Source organism: Triticum urartu, chromosome 4 (assembly GCF_003073215.2).
Source record: "Triticum urartu cultivar G1812 chromosome 4, Tu2.1, whole genome shotgun sequence".
Classification (NCBI taxonomy): domain Eukaryota; kingdom Viridiplantae; phylum Streptophyta; class Magnoliopsida; order Poales; family Poaceae; genus Triticum; species Triticum urartu.
The window spans coordinates 139839067-139853927 of NC_053025.1; positions in this window are offsets into that span (position 1 = coordinate 139839067).

A 14861-nucleotide genomic window follows, 5' to 3' on the forward strand; every position below is an offset into this window, starting at 1 on the left:
GCCAATACACTAGGGGCTTAAGCATACCCCATAATACGGCGTGAGAAGTCCGAACACTTTCGACAGTGCGGCACCCCGAACTTATAACATTATATGCATTAGCTCTGAATCATGTCTTGGGTCAATAGTTGGGTTTGCCCGGCTCCCATGTTTTGGTACCTTACGTTCCGCTATATCGGCTAAGGTAGCACTGGGAGAACTACTGCGATTGTGCCCCGGTTCTACTGGGCTAAGCACCTCAGTAGAGAAAGCTAAAACTGACTATCATGATAAGGCGAGAGACTAGTCGCTGTTCGAGGGGTTTCAAGTCCCTAAAGACCTATGCCGCTTAGAGCGAGGAGTCGGCCCTGTCCGGCTTAAGGCGTGTATAACGCCCTGAATTCGGCCTTCCGAATACTAGGGGCTTCGCCGAAATTTAAAATTATAGAATTCTATGGCTAAGTGAGAGTGATAACGCATTATAGTCTGATTGCCTTGTTCGTTGTGCTGAGCACCTCCCTCGAAGGACCCAAAAATGGGAACAAGAGTGCTCAGGTTTATCCCGAACACCCCAGCACTCGTGGCGTGGGGGCAGAAGCCGACGACTAGCCATCTCTCAGATCTGATAAACAGCCGAACAGAAGGTTATATTTTAAATTCAAACAAGCATTGCATAGCGCATATGAACTAGTTTTCATAATACAAGATTACACGAGCAAATTTATTCAAATATTACATCTTTCGCACACTCGTCTGCTACAAGACGGGCACCCTTCAGGACACCCTCATAGTACATCTCGGGGTGGCGATGCTCCTTGCCCTGCGGCGGCCCTTCCTTCACCAGCTTCACGGCGTCCATCTTGGCCCAGTGCACCTTCGCACGGGCGACAGCCCGTCATGCACCTTCGATGCAGACGGACCGCTTGATGACTTCCAGCCGTGGGCAGGCATCCACAAGCCGCCTCACTAGGCCGAAGTAGCTGTTGGGAAGGGCGTCGCCAGGCCACATCCGGACTATAAAGCCCTTCATGGCCTGTTTGGCCGCCTTGTGCAGCTCGACCGGTTGCTTCAGCTGGTCGCTCAGAGGCATCGGGTGTTCGGTCCCAGTATACTGAGACCAGAACAACTTCTCCGTTGAGCTTCCCTCCTCGGCCTGGTAAAACTGTGCGGCATCCGACACGCTGCGGGGCAAATCTACGAATGCTCCTGGAGAGCTCCGGACTCGGGTAAGTAACAAGTAATTTACATTCACATACTTGCTTTGCATATTGAATGCCTTACCCGCCGCTATATTCTTCATCGCATCAATCTCCTGGAGGGCCTTTTGGGCTTCAGCCTTAGATCTCTTTGCACTCTCAAGGGCCGCGGCAAGCTCGGATTCTCGCGTCTTCAAGTCAAGCTCCAACGCCTTGTGCTTCGTCACGAGAGCGTGGAGCTCTTGCTGCACCTCGCCCACCCGTGCCTCTGGTTTTTCCCGCTCGGTGCGCTCCTGGGTCGCTTTGTTTTCGGCCTCGGATAGCGCTTGCTTTAGGGTTGCCACTTCGGTCGTGGCCCCTCGCAAATTAAAGATGATCCTGTCATTTTGCAATCGCATCCTTTTTGTATATATACATATCTATAGACTAGGTATTACTTACCTTTGTTCTCCTCGAGCTGCCTCTTAGCAAGGTCGAGCTCTTTCTCGGACCCCTCGAGGTCATGCTTCAGTGCGGTGACCTCCGCAGTCAGTGCGACAGAGGTCAGCAGCGAAGCCTGTATACGCATACAGACATACTAGTATTAGACTCCTGCAGATATTATTTGATCCTCTATTTGGCTTTTCTTTGTGAACACCAAACAGAGCATCAGGAGCTACTGTCTATGCAGTAATAATTTTCCTATATTTCAAATACTTACCTCAAAGCCTGTTAGAAGGCTGGCACAGGCTTCAGTCAGTCCGCTCTTGGCGGACTGAACCTTCAGGATCACCGCACTCATAATAGTGCAGTGCTCTTCGTCGATGGAAGCGCTGCGAAGTGCTCCCAGCAGATTGTCCGGTGCCTCTGGATGGACAAAGGTCACCGGCACGGGCGTCTTGCCCCTTTTGGAAGGAGGCCGCCTGCCCGAGTCCGGAACCACTGGAGGTTCCGGCGCAGTGTTCGGCTGAAGGCCGAACTCGGAGCCCTCGGGAGCCTTACTCCCTCTGCTCCCGGAGTCCGGAAGGTCGCCTTGAGGCGCCTCCGGGACTGTCTCCCCTCGACCCGATGCCTCTTGAGACAATACCTCGGCATTGTCCGTAGGGCAAGGGGAGGTGGCGGTCGGAAGTGGATCGTTATCCATATCCGACGAGTCCAAGGAGCCGTCCGACGGTGATACGTCGATACGGGCTTGGGGTGGTCTGCATAATCATATTCGGCGTTAGGAGAAGCACTGCGACAAAGGTATGCTATGAGTTACTCTAGTATCCGAATACTTACGACTTCGCCAGGGGCTTGGCCCTGAGCAGCCACTCGTCTTCGTCTTCGGCGGCGGCGGTGGAGCAGTCCGGAAGGAGAGTCCTTCCCTTCTTGGAACCTTCGCCCCCCCCCCCCCCCCCGGTTGGGGCGGCCTTCCTTTTCTTGTCTCCCCCGGCTGGAGGGGGAGCATCTTCATCTTCCTCCTCGTCTTCGTGGGAGGAGTGCGTCGCAGAGTCATCGGACGATGAGTCCGATACCACCTGGCGCTGGGAACTCTTTCGGGTTCCCTTGGCCTTCTTCTTGGTCTTCTCCGACACCTTGTAAGGAGCCGGAGTCAGCATCTCCGTCAGGAGAGCGTCCACAGTGTCTTCGGGTAGAGGGGCCGGACAGTTGATCTTCTCCGATGCCCCCAACCAGTCCTATCAGAGGCATGGGAGCTCTGACCCCGCACGTGGTTAAGCTATGGGAAGTAAAAATCCTACCAGATGTAAAAAACTTACCGGATTAGCAAGGTGCTTCGCGCTTAGCCCGCGGTCCTCGGTGAGAGAGGGAGGGACCTCGACGCCCTTGAACAGCACCCTCCAGACGTCTTTGTGTGTCGTGTCGAAGAGCTCGCTTAGAGTCTGGTGCCGGGCCGGGTCGAACTCCCATAAATTGAAACCCCGTTGTTGGTGTCAAAACCGGCGGATCTCGGGTAGGGGGTCCTGAACTGTGCGTCTAGGCCGGATGGTAACAGGAGGCAAGGGACACGAAGTTTTACCCATGTTCGGGCCCTCTCGATGGAGGTAAAACCCTACGTCCTGCTTGATTAATATTGATGATATGGGTAGTACAAGAGTAGATCTACCACGAGATCGGAGAGGCTAAACCCTAGAAGCTAGCCTATGGTATGATTGTTGTTCTGTATGTTGTCTATTCTATCGACTAGCCTGGCCCTGGTTTATATAATGCACCAGAGGCCTAGGTTAACAAGAGTCCTAGCCGAATACGCCGGTGGGGAGAAGTCCTTGTCTTGATCGCCAAGTCTTTGTGGAATCTTCCTTGTATGCGGCAGCTGTCCGAACTGGCCCATGAGTATACGGCCATGGGGGCCCTCTCCCAATCTAATAGATCGAGAGACGACGTGGTGAGTACCCCCTAGTCCAGGACACCGACAGTAGCCCCCTGAACCGGTCTTCAAGTTAGGGATGCTCCTCGATTCTTCTGAACTGTTCTTCATCTTCGGTCGTCGGTCTTGAAAACTGGTTCAACAAATCTTCTTTATCTTTGATCTTGAGGATCGCCGAAATGCATTCGACGGGTTTACACGTCGGGTATCCGAGGAGCCCCTTTAAGTTTCCGGCCTTTACCAATGCCTTGTTATTTTTATGCCACACCTCGGGTTTGAAGTTGTTCCCGGGCAGCAGCGTCCTCTTGCGTCCGAGCTCCAACGCCGGACTGTATTCGAGGTATCTTTTGCAACCGAGCACCAACGCCGGACCGCTTCCCAGCTCTAACGCTGGAATGTATCCAAGCTCCAACGCCGGACTATGTATCCGAGCTCCAACGCCGGACTATGTATCCGAGCTCCAACGCCGGACTGTATATCCGAGCTCCAACACTGGACTGTATCCGAGCTCCAACGCCGGACTATATCCAAGGTGTCGTAAATCACCTTGGTTCAAAGAAGGTTGAAGGAGTTTAGCCGAGCTTAATGCCGGAAATGCCCTCTATGGAGCCAGCCACTAGCGCCCGAGCTTTATGCCGGGCTGCTTCCGAGGTGGTGCACCACCCCGAATGTGGGCCGATTTTTGTGAATATTTTTTATTGGTACAATTTATTCTCTGCCGAGATATATAGCCAGTAGCCCTCAAGGTGTGTATCGGTCTAAAACCCGAGATGCACCTGAAGGATGACGTAAGACCGCTGATCCCAGTAGCCGCTGAGACTCGGGTTGATTTGCAAAATCGGCCTGAGGATCAAGTCCAAGCTTGGCAGAATACTTCGGGACACTAAAAGCGGCGTGCTCAGTCCTCGAGACTCAGGTTGGGTGCAGCCGACCAACCTGAGGATCAAAATCTCATCGGAAACTATATTGCACATAAAATTTTCTGCATTGGACAAGCAATGCAGTAGCCCCCGAGACACTGGTCGGGTGGTAACAACAGATCAGGGGATCAATGTGCCCCTTTAATATTTGTAAATAATAAGCCCGAAGCCCAGTAGCCCCCAGCCTTAATGTGGGCACGGGTGGCCGAATTAAGGATCAATATCCATAGTAAAATCACAAATTATGTGTAATGACTCTATGTATCCAAGTACTTTACGTCACTAATGCTCGGATCCGCATTGTACAAAACTTTGTTGACCAACCATCGGCTTCCACCTCCTCGGCCAGTAGCCGAGGAGTGTTTGTCCTACTTTATAAAGCCTTTATGAGGGCAAAGATTTACAACAAACAAGGCAATTTGGCCATACGGTTTTATAAACAAAGGTACGCAGAGAGTTATATTACTGTTTAACAGAAGAAATGTCTTCCAAAGAAAATAGTCCCACTATCGGTTCCTTTCTTTGGGTTGTCATGCTAAGCATGATCATTAAACCTCAGCTCTAATGTAAGAGCAAAATATTGAGGATTTAGTTTGGGAGGCCAGTTAATAGCCCCCGGTAGTGTTCGGCGACAGTCGGGGTCAAGCCGTAAACACTTCGGCCAATGTTATGAACGGCCCATCATTTAACATAGTCATCGGATCGCTGACCAGTTTACGCTTATTGTGAAAGTCAGTTTTCGGCTTTCTCCACTGAGGTGCTTAACCATGTGAGCTGGAAGCACAATCGCAGTGGTTCTCCCTTTGCATACCTAGCCGAACAAAACAGAACGTAGGAAGCAAGTGCAGGAGCCGGGCAACCCAACTATTGACCGAAGACACAATTCGAAACCGATGCATATATAGCAATATCTAAGAATGTTTTTGCCGAATCCCTAAAGGTGTCCGGCGTTGCACTGCGAGACTAATGCTGGAAAAGCACAAATAGTTTAAAAGTGCCAAAAAGCTTGGAAAACTAAGAAACGTCAGTAAAAACATGACGTCCGAACAATATCAAGTGTTCGGTGCCAATCCGAAAGTTGGTCTTAGAAAAAAGAAGTGCTTCTGTCGTGCTTTAACATGATACATCCTATCTCAAGACTTCGAGCGGGTCATCCTACGGCTTCAACCTCCTATCCCGAGGGTGGAGTACTTCTCATCAGGCCAGTTTAGCAAACTAAACTCTAGCGGCTTTGAGAGAGAAATTAGGCTCCCCGGCTAGTGACCGCACACTCGTGTCGAAAAAAGGAGTGACAAATAATAATAATAAAACTTGCAACGAGTAAGAAGAAGAACACTTATTATAAAACGGCTCAAATAAACTTAAGAGCCCCCAAGTGACTTGGGTAGAAGAATGATTGCATCTACCGAAGTACTTATATCATATCTATGTTCAACCGAACTTTAAACGCGTCTTAACCGACCGTCAGCTTCTCCCTCTTCGGTCAAGGATCGAAAAGTGTTATGTATTCCATCGGTCGAGAATATCAATGGTGTTTCCAATAACCAGGCAATCAGGCCATAAGGCTGTAACAGACAAAGCGCGCTCAGGGAACTTATGCTATATTACCGTGAAGTGTAAGAAGCATCTTCGAAGAAAATAGTACCCCACCGATACCTTTCTTCGATGCTCATTGTTATTATGAGACTTGTGCAATAGATTTTTTGTACTCATGATTTCCGTTGTGTGCCGACCATCATTGAAAACTATAAGAGCGCTAGCTTTCGGCTTCACCCAGTCTGAGGTTCGGCTCAGGCGACCCGATCGTGACAATCGCAGAGGTGCTCCCTTTACTCCCTAGCCGAACAATCAGGAACGTAGGGGTAAACACAGGAGCGAGGCAACCCAGATTGCAAATCGCTTAAGTCAATATGGTGCATATTGTGGCGTAATACACGAACAAGGAACGAAGCCGTACAAGTATAATCATATGCAAGTGGAAAAGCTTCATGAAGGAAGCCCCCAAATGAATTGGGTATTTGAATTTATGCGTCACAAACAAAGTTTGGACAAGGAAATTTTTTACAAGCCACTTTTTTCCAAAAAAGTATAATGCTTGGTCGAACCGAACACAAGTTAGAAATTAAAGCTTTGAGCATGAAAGCTTGGAGGAACTCTCAATGAAAGCACAAATGTCGGTGTCAAAACCGGCGGATCTCGGGTAGGGGGTCCCGAACTATGCGTCTAGGCCGAATGGTAACATGAGGCAAGGGACACGAAGTTTTACCCAGGTTCAGGCCCTCTCGATGGAGGTAAAACCCTACGTCCTGCTTGATTAATATTGATGATATGGGTAGTACAAGAGTAGATCTACCACGAGATCGGAGAGGGTAAACCCTAGAGGCTAGCCTATGGTATGATTGTTGTTCTGTATGTTGTCTATTCTATCGACTAGCCTGGCCCTGGTTTATATAATGCACCAGAGGCCTAGGTTAACAAGAGTCCTAGCCAAATACGCCGGTGGGGAGAAGTCCTTGTCTTGATCACCAAGTCTTTGTGGAATCTTCCTTGTATGCGGCAGTTGTCCGAACTGGCCCTGAGTATACGGCCATGGGGGGCCTCTCCCAATCTAATAGATCGGGAGACGACGTGGTGAGTAACGCCTAGTCCAGGACACCAACACCTGTTGTTGGCACGGGAGGATCCGGCGGAAGAGCATGACCTGGACTATGTTGACAAGCTTGAGTGTTCTTGCTTGCCATATTCCGGATACATTTCTGGAGTCCGTCCAGCTCCACCGATGAACCCTAGGATAGGCCCTTCTCTTTCCAAGAGGTGAGCCGCGTGGGTATTCCGGATCGAAACTCGGGGCCACCACCCAGTTGGTGTCGCGCGGCTCGGTGATGTAGAACCACGCCGATTGCCACCCCTTTATGGTCTCCACGAAGGAGCCTACAAGCCATATAACATTGGGCATCTTGCCCACCATGGCTCCTCCGCATTTCGCTTGTTGGCCTCCCACCACCTTCGGCTTGATATTGAAGGTCTTCATCCATAGGCGAAGTGGGGCCGGATGCGGAGGAAAGCCTCACACACGACGATGAACGCCGAAATGTTGAGGATGAAGTTCGGGGCCAAATCATGAAAGTCTAGCCCGTAGTAGAACATAAGACCGCGGACGAATGGATGGAGGGGAAACGACAGTCCGCGGAGGAAGTGGTGGAGGAAGACTACCCTCTCATGAGGTTCCGGGGTAGGGATGATCTGCCCCGCAGCGGGCAGCCGATGCGCGATATTCGCGGCTAAGTATCCGGCTCCGCAGCTTTTTGATGTGTCCCTCCGTGATGGAGGAAGCCATCCACTTGGCTCCTGCTCCGGACATGTTTGGAGAAGGTTGAGGAGAAGGATGTGGACTTGGGCATTGGAGCTCGAGTGCGCAAGAATGGATGAGCAAGGAGGAAGAAGGCATGGGTAGAAAAAGGTTAAACCTTATCCCTTTATAAGGGCTGCCGAAACTATGCGCCCCCACTAGCCTGGTAAAACTCGCTTATCCCCCAAGCACCATAATTGATGGCACGGTTGGGTTACCCACGCCCGTATTGATGAGAATCCCGTAATAAGAGGGACTCATTCTCTGCTTTGACGAGACGTGTCAAGAGACTGCCTCGCGTTATGTGTGGGGCTGGTTAAACAAAAACGGTTCAAATGAACGCCGGGCCATGGCATGATGTCATGTTGCCAAAACGTGTCAACAGATTAGATTTGTGGAAATATTATTCTCTCTACGGTGGTATGTGGAACTTATTTTGCAGGGTCGGACACTATCCTTGTATTCAAACTCTTCTGTGGTGTATCCGGAGGAGGAACCCGCCTTGCAATGCCGAAGACAACACTACGCGACGGACTCATCGTCATTGAAGCCTGGTTTAGGGGCTACTGAGGGAGTCCTGGATTAGGGGGTCTCCGGACAGCCTGACTATTGGACTATGAAGATACAAGATTGAAGACTTTGTCCCGTGTCCGGATAGGACTCTACTTGGCGTGGAAGGCAAGCTAGGCAGTACGGATATGGATATCTCCTCCTTTGTAACCGACCTTGTGTAACCCTAGCCCCCTCCGGTGTCTATATAAACCGGAGGGTTTTAGTCCATAGGACAACAGACAATCATACCATAGGCTAGCTTTAGGGTTTAGCCTCTCTGATCTCGTGGTAGATCAACTCTTGTAATACTCGTATCATCAAGAATAAATCAAGCAGGACGTAGGGTTTACCTCCATCAAGAGGGCCCGAACCTGGGTAAAACATCGTGTCCCCTGCGTCCTGTTACCATTAGCCTTAGACGCTTAGTTCGGGACCACCTACCCGAGATCCGCCGGTTTTGACACCGACAATGACGCTTGTTCAACTTAGTTTGACCCTTAAGGTATTTTAGCGTTTCATGATCGGTATGAATGATGAATTCATGAGGGCGAAGATAATGTTCCCATTCATGCAAAACTCGCACTAAAGCATATAACTCTTTGTCATAGATGGGGTAATTGAGTTGCGCTTCAGAAAGTTTTTCACTAAAGTAAGCTATGGGGTGCTTCTCTTGCGTTAACACACCTCCTATGCCATTACCACTAGCATTGCAATGAATCTCAAAGGGTTTGTCAAAGTTTGGTAAAGCAAGCACGGGAGCATGAGTAAGCAAATTCATAAGCTCATTGAAAGCGGTATCTTGGGATGGTCCCCAAACAAAAGGCGCATTTTTCTTGCTCAAAGCATGCAAAGGTGAATCAATGGTGCTAAAGTCCTTCACAAATCTACGGTAGAAACTGGCTAAACCAAGGAAGCTACGCACTTGATGCAAGTTGGTTGGTTGTGGCCAAGTTTTAATAGCATTGATCTTAGAGTCATAAACATGAACACCCTTAGAGGAAACAACAAAACCCAAGAAAACGAGCTTATCAACGCCAAAAAGGCATTTTCCATGTTAGCATAGAGACGTTCTTTTTGAAGAGTTTGCAAAACGGTTCGAACATGGGTGACATGATCTTTGAGAGATTTGCTATAAACAAGGATACCATCGAAGTAGACCACAACAAACTCACCAATGTAAGGGCGAAACACATAATTCATAAGACGCATGAAAGTACCCGGTGCTTCCGATGAACCCATAGGCATGACTAACCACTCATACAAGCCAAACTTTGTTTTGAAAGCAGTTTTCCATTCATTACCCTCTTGTATGCGGATTTGATAGTAACCACTTTTAAGATCAATTTTGGAAAATATAGTGGCACCACTAAGTTCATCAAGCATATCATCAAGGCGTGGAATGGGATACCTATAGTGAACGGTGATAGCATTGATAGGTCTACAATCGGAACACATGCGAAAGCTACCGTCTTGTTTTGGCACAAGAATGACCCGAACGGCACAAGGACTCAAACTTCCGCGCACATGTCCATGGTCTATGAGATGCTTTACTTGCCTTTGTATTTCTTTGGTTTATTCGGGGTTGACGCAGTAGGGAGCTTTTCTTCAGAAGTGGTGCTCCGGGGATGAGGTCGATGCGATGCTTGATGCCTCGTAGTGGAGGTAGTCCCGGAGGTAGCTCGTCAGGGAAAACATCGTGGAATTCCTGCAAAAGAGAAGACAACAATAAAGGTAGAGTGTGAGAGATGTTAGCTTTTGGTGCGTCATCCTTGCACAAAAGGATGCAGTGTATCACACTAGATGGGTTCTCACACACTTCGCTTATCTCACGTTTGGTGGCAAATAGAACTAGGTTGTTCTTTTCGCTCATCGTGGAGGCACTCGATTTGGGCTTGTGGCGCTCACTCTCTTTTTGGTGGTTCGCTCTCTCACTATTCTCTCCACGATGGGTGGCTTGCTTGTCGGCGATCACTTGGCTTGGAGACATAGGGCGAAGTACGTACTCCTTTACTTTCATATTGAAGATGTAGTGGGTCGTTCGGCCCTTGTGGATGATACCTCTATCAAATTGCCATGTGATACGTCTCCACGTATCTATAATTTTTTATTGCTCCATGCTATATTATCTACTGTTTTGGACTATATTGGGCTTTATTTTCCACTTTATATTATTTTTGGGACTAATCCATTAACCGGAGGCCCAGCCCAGAATTGCTGTTTTTTTCCTATTTCAGTGTTTCGAAGAAACAGAATATCAAACGGAGTCCAAACGGAATAAAATCTTTGGGAACGTGATTTTCTCACCGAACGTGATCCAGGAGACTTGGACCCTACTCCAAGGAGTCAAAGAGGAGGTCACGAGGCAGGGGGCGCGCCCTAGGGAGACCGATGAATTCTTTTTGCGGTGTGTTTGTTGAGACCGATGAATTGTCGGTTTATGATCAAGTCTATCTATGAATAATATTTGAATCTTCTCTGAATTCTTTTATGTATGATTGGTTATCTTTGCAAGTCTCTTCGAATTATCCGTTTGGTTTGGCCAACTAGATTGGTAGTTCTTGCCATGGGAGAAGTGCTTAGCTTTGGGTTCGATCTTGCGGTGTCCTTTCCCAGTGACAGAAGGGGCAGCAAGGCACATATTGCATTGTTGCCATCGAGGATGACAAGATGGGGTTTATTTCATATTGCATGAATTTATCTCTCTACATCATGTCATCTTGCTTAAGGCGTTACTCTGTTTTTAACTTAATACTCTAGATGCATGCTGGATAGCGGTCGATGAGTGGAGTAATAGTAGTAGATGCAGAATCGTTTCGGTCTACTTGTCACGGACGTGATGCCTATATACATGATCATGCCTAGATATTCTCATAACTATGCTCAATTCTGTCAATTGCTCAACAGTAATTTGTTCACCCACAGTAGAATACTTATGCTCTTGAGAGAAGCCACTAGTGAAACCTATGGACCCCGGGTCTATTCTCATCATATCAATCTCCATCACTTTAATCTTGCTTTGCTTTTTTACTTTGCTTTTCCTTTTTTACTTTGCATCTTTATACCAAAAATACCAAAAATATTATATCTGTCATATCTCACTCTCGTAAGTGACCGTGAAGGGATTGACAACCCCTAATCGCGTTGGTTGCGAGTAGCTATCGTTTTGTGCAGGTACGAGGGACTTGAGCGTGGCCTCCTACTGGATTGATACCTTGGTTCTCAAAAACTTAGGGAAATACTTACGCTACTCTGGTGCATCATCCCTTCCTCTTCGGGGAAAACCAACGCAAGCTCAAGACGTAGCAAGAAGGATTTCTGGCGCCGTTGCCGAGGAGTCTATGCAAAAAGTCAACATACCAAGTACCCATCACAATCCCTATCTCTCGCATTACATTATTTTCCATTTGCCTATCGTTTTCCTCTCCCCCCAATTCACCCTTGCCGTTTTATTCGCCCTCTCTCTCTATCCTCCCTCTCTATTTGCCTCCTTTTTCCCGCTTGCCTTTTTGTTTGCTCGTGTGTTAGATTGCTTGTTTGTCGCGATGGCTCAAGATAATAGAAAATTGTGTGACTTCACCAATACCAATAATAATGATTTCCTTAGTACTCCGATTGCTCCTCTTGCCAATACTGAATCTTGTGAAATCAATGCTGCTTTGTTGAATCTTGTTATGAAAGATCAATTCGTCGGCCTTCCTAGCGAAGATGCCGCTACTCATCTGAATAGCTTCGTTGATTTATGTGATATGCAAAAGAAAAAAGATGTCGATAATGATGTCGTTAAATTGAAGCTATTTCCTTTTTCGCTTAGAGATCGTGCTAAAGCTTGGTTTTCGTCTTTGCTTAAGAATAGTATTGATTCTTGGAACAAGTGCAAAGATGCTTTTATCTCTAAGTATTTTCCTCCCGCTAAGATCATCTCTCTTAGAAACGATATTATGAATTTTAAGCAACTTGATCATGAACATGTTGCACAAGCTTGGGAGAGAATGAAATTAATGATACGTAATTGCCCTACTCATGGTTTGAATTTGTGGATGATCATACAAAAAATTTATGCCGGATTGAATTTTGCTTCTAGAAATCTTTTAGATTCGGCCGCGGGAGGCACTTTTATGGAAATCACTTTAGGAGATGCTACTAAACTCCTAGATAATATTATGGTTAATTATTCTCAATGGCATACTGAAAGATCTTCTAATAAAAAAGTGCATGCGATAGAAGAAATCAATGTTTTGAGTGGAAAGATGGATGAACTTATGAAATTATTTGCTACTAAGAGTGTTTCTTCTGATCCTAATGATATGACTTTGTCTACTTTGATTGAGAATAACAATGAATCTATGGATGTGAATTTTGTTGGTAGGAATAATTTTGGTAACAACGCTTATAGAGGGAATTTTAATCCTAGGCCATATCCTAGTAATCCTTCTAATGATTATGGGAATTCCTACAACAACTCTTATGGAAATTATAATAAGATGCCCTCTGAATTTGAGACTAGTGTTAAAGAGTTTATGAATTCACAAAAGAATTTTAATGCTTTGCTTGAAGAGAAATTTCTTAAAGTTGATGATTTGGCTAGAAACGTTGATAGACTTTCTCTTGAGATTGATTCTTTAAAGATTAGATCTATTCCTCCTAAGCATGATATCAATGAGTCTCTCAAAGCCATGAGAATTTCCATTGATGAGTGCAAGGAAAGAACCGCTAGGATGCGTGCTTCCAAAGATGCCTTTATTAAAGCGTGTTCTTCCAATTCCTATGAAAATCAAGATGAAGATCTAAAAGTTATTGATGTGTCTCCTATTAAATCTTTATTTTGCAATATGAATCTTGATGAAACTGAATATGATCTTCCTTTACCTAGAAGGCGTTCTAAAAATTCGGAGTATTTAGATCTTAATGATGAAATTGATGAGAGTGGGATTGAAAGAAATAAAAATCTAGATGTTGCTAAACCCACTATATTGGATTTCAAGGAATTTAATTATGAAAGTTTCTCTTTAATTGATTGTATTTCCTTGTTGCAATCCGTGCTAAATTCTCCACATGCTTATAGTCAAAATAAAGCTTTCACCGAACATATTGTTGATGCCTTGATGCAATCTTATGAAGAAAAACTTGAGTTGAAAGTTTCTATCCCTAGAAAACTCTATGATGAGTGGGAACCAACTATTAAAATTAAAATTAAAGATCATGAGTTTTATGCTTTGTGTGATTTGGGTGCTAGTGTCTCCACTATTCCCAAAACTTCGTGTGATTTACTAGATTTCCGTAATTTTGATGATTGCTCTCTAAACTTGCATCTTGCGGATTCTACTATTAAGAAACCTATGGGAAGGATTAATGATGTTCTTATTGTTGCAAATAGGAATTATGTGCCCGTAGATTTCATTGTTCTTGATATAGATTGCAATCCTTCTTGCCCTATTATTCTTGGTAGACCTTTCCTTAGAACGGTTGGTGCGATTATTGATATGAAGGAAGGGAATATTAGATTACAATTTCCATTAAAAAAGGGAATGGAACACTTTCCAAGAAAGAAAATAAAATTACCATATGAAACTATCATCAGAGCCACTTATGGATTGCCTACCAAAGATGGCATTACCTAGATCTATCCTCGCTTTTATGCCTAGCTAGGGGCGTTAAATGATAGCGCTTGTTGGGAGGCAACCCAATTTTATTTTTATTCCTTGCTTTTTTTCTCCTGCTTAGTAATAAATAAATTATTTAGCCTCTGTTTTGGTTATGTTTTTTGTGTTTAATTAGTGTTTCTGCCAAGTAGAACCGTTGGGAAGACTTGGGGAAAGTCTCGTTGAACTTGCTGTAAAAAACAGAAACTTTTGCACTCACGAGAACTGCTGTAATTTTTATTTGAAGAGTGATATTTAGTTAATTCTTTTTTAAGATGATTAATAGATAAATTACTCACGTCCATAAATTTATTTTAGAATTTTTGGGGTCCCAGATCTTGCGCTAGCTACAGATTACTACAGACTGTTCTGTTTTTGACAGATTCTGTTTTTCGTGTGTTGTTTGCTTATTTTGATGGATCTATGGTTAGTAAAATAGTTTATAATCCATAGAGAAGTTGGAATACAGTAGGTTTAGCACCAATATAAATAAATAATGAGTTAATTACAGTACCTTGAAGTGGTCTTTTGTTTTCTTTCGCTAACGGACCTCACGAGTTTTCTATTTTGAGTTTTGTGTTGTGAAGTTTTCAGGTTTTGGGTGATTCTTTTGATGGATCATGGAACAAGGAGTGGCAAGAGCCTAAGCTTGGGGATGCCCATGGCACCCCCAAGATAATCCAAGGACACAAAAAAGTCAAAGCTTGGGGATGCCCCGGAAGGCATCCCCTCTTTCGTCCACTTCCATCGGTAATTTACTTGGAGCTATATTTTTATTCACCAACATGATATGTCTTTTGCTTGGAGCGTCTTGTATTATTTGTGTCTTTGTGTCTTAGTATGCCACAATCATACTTGCTGTACACACCTTTTGAGAGA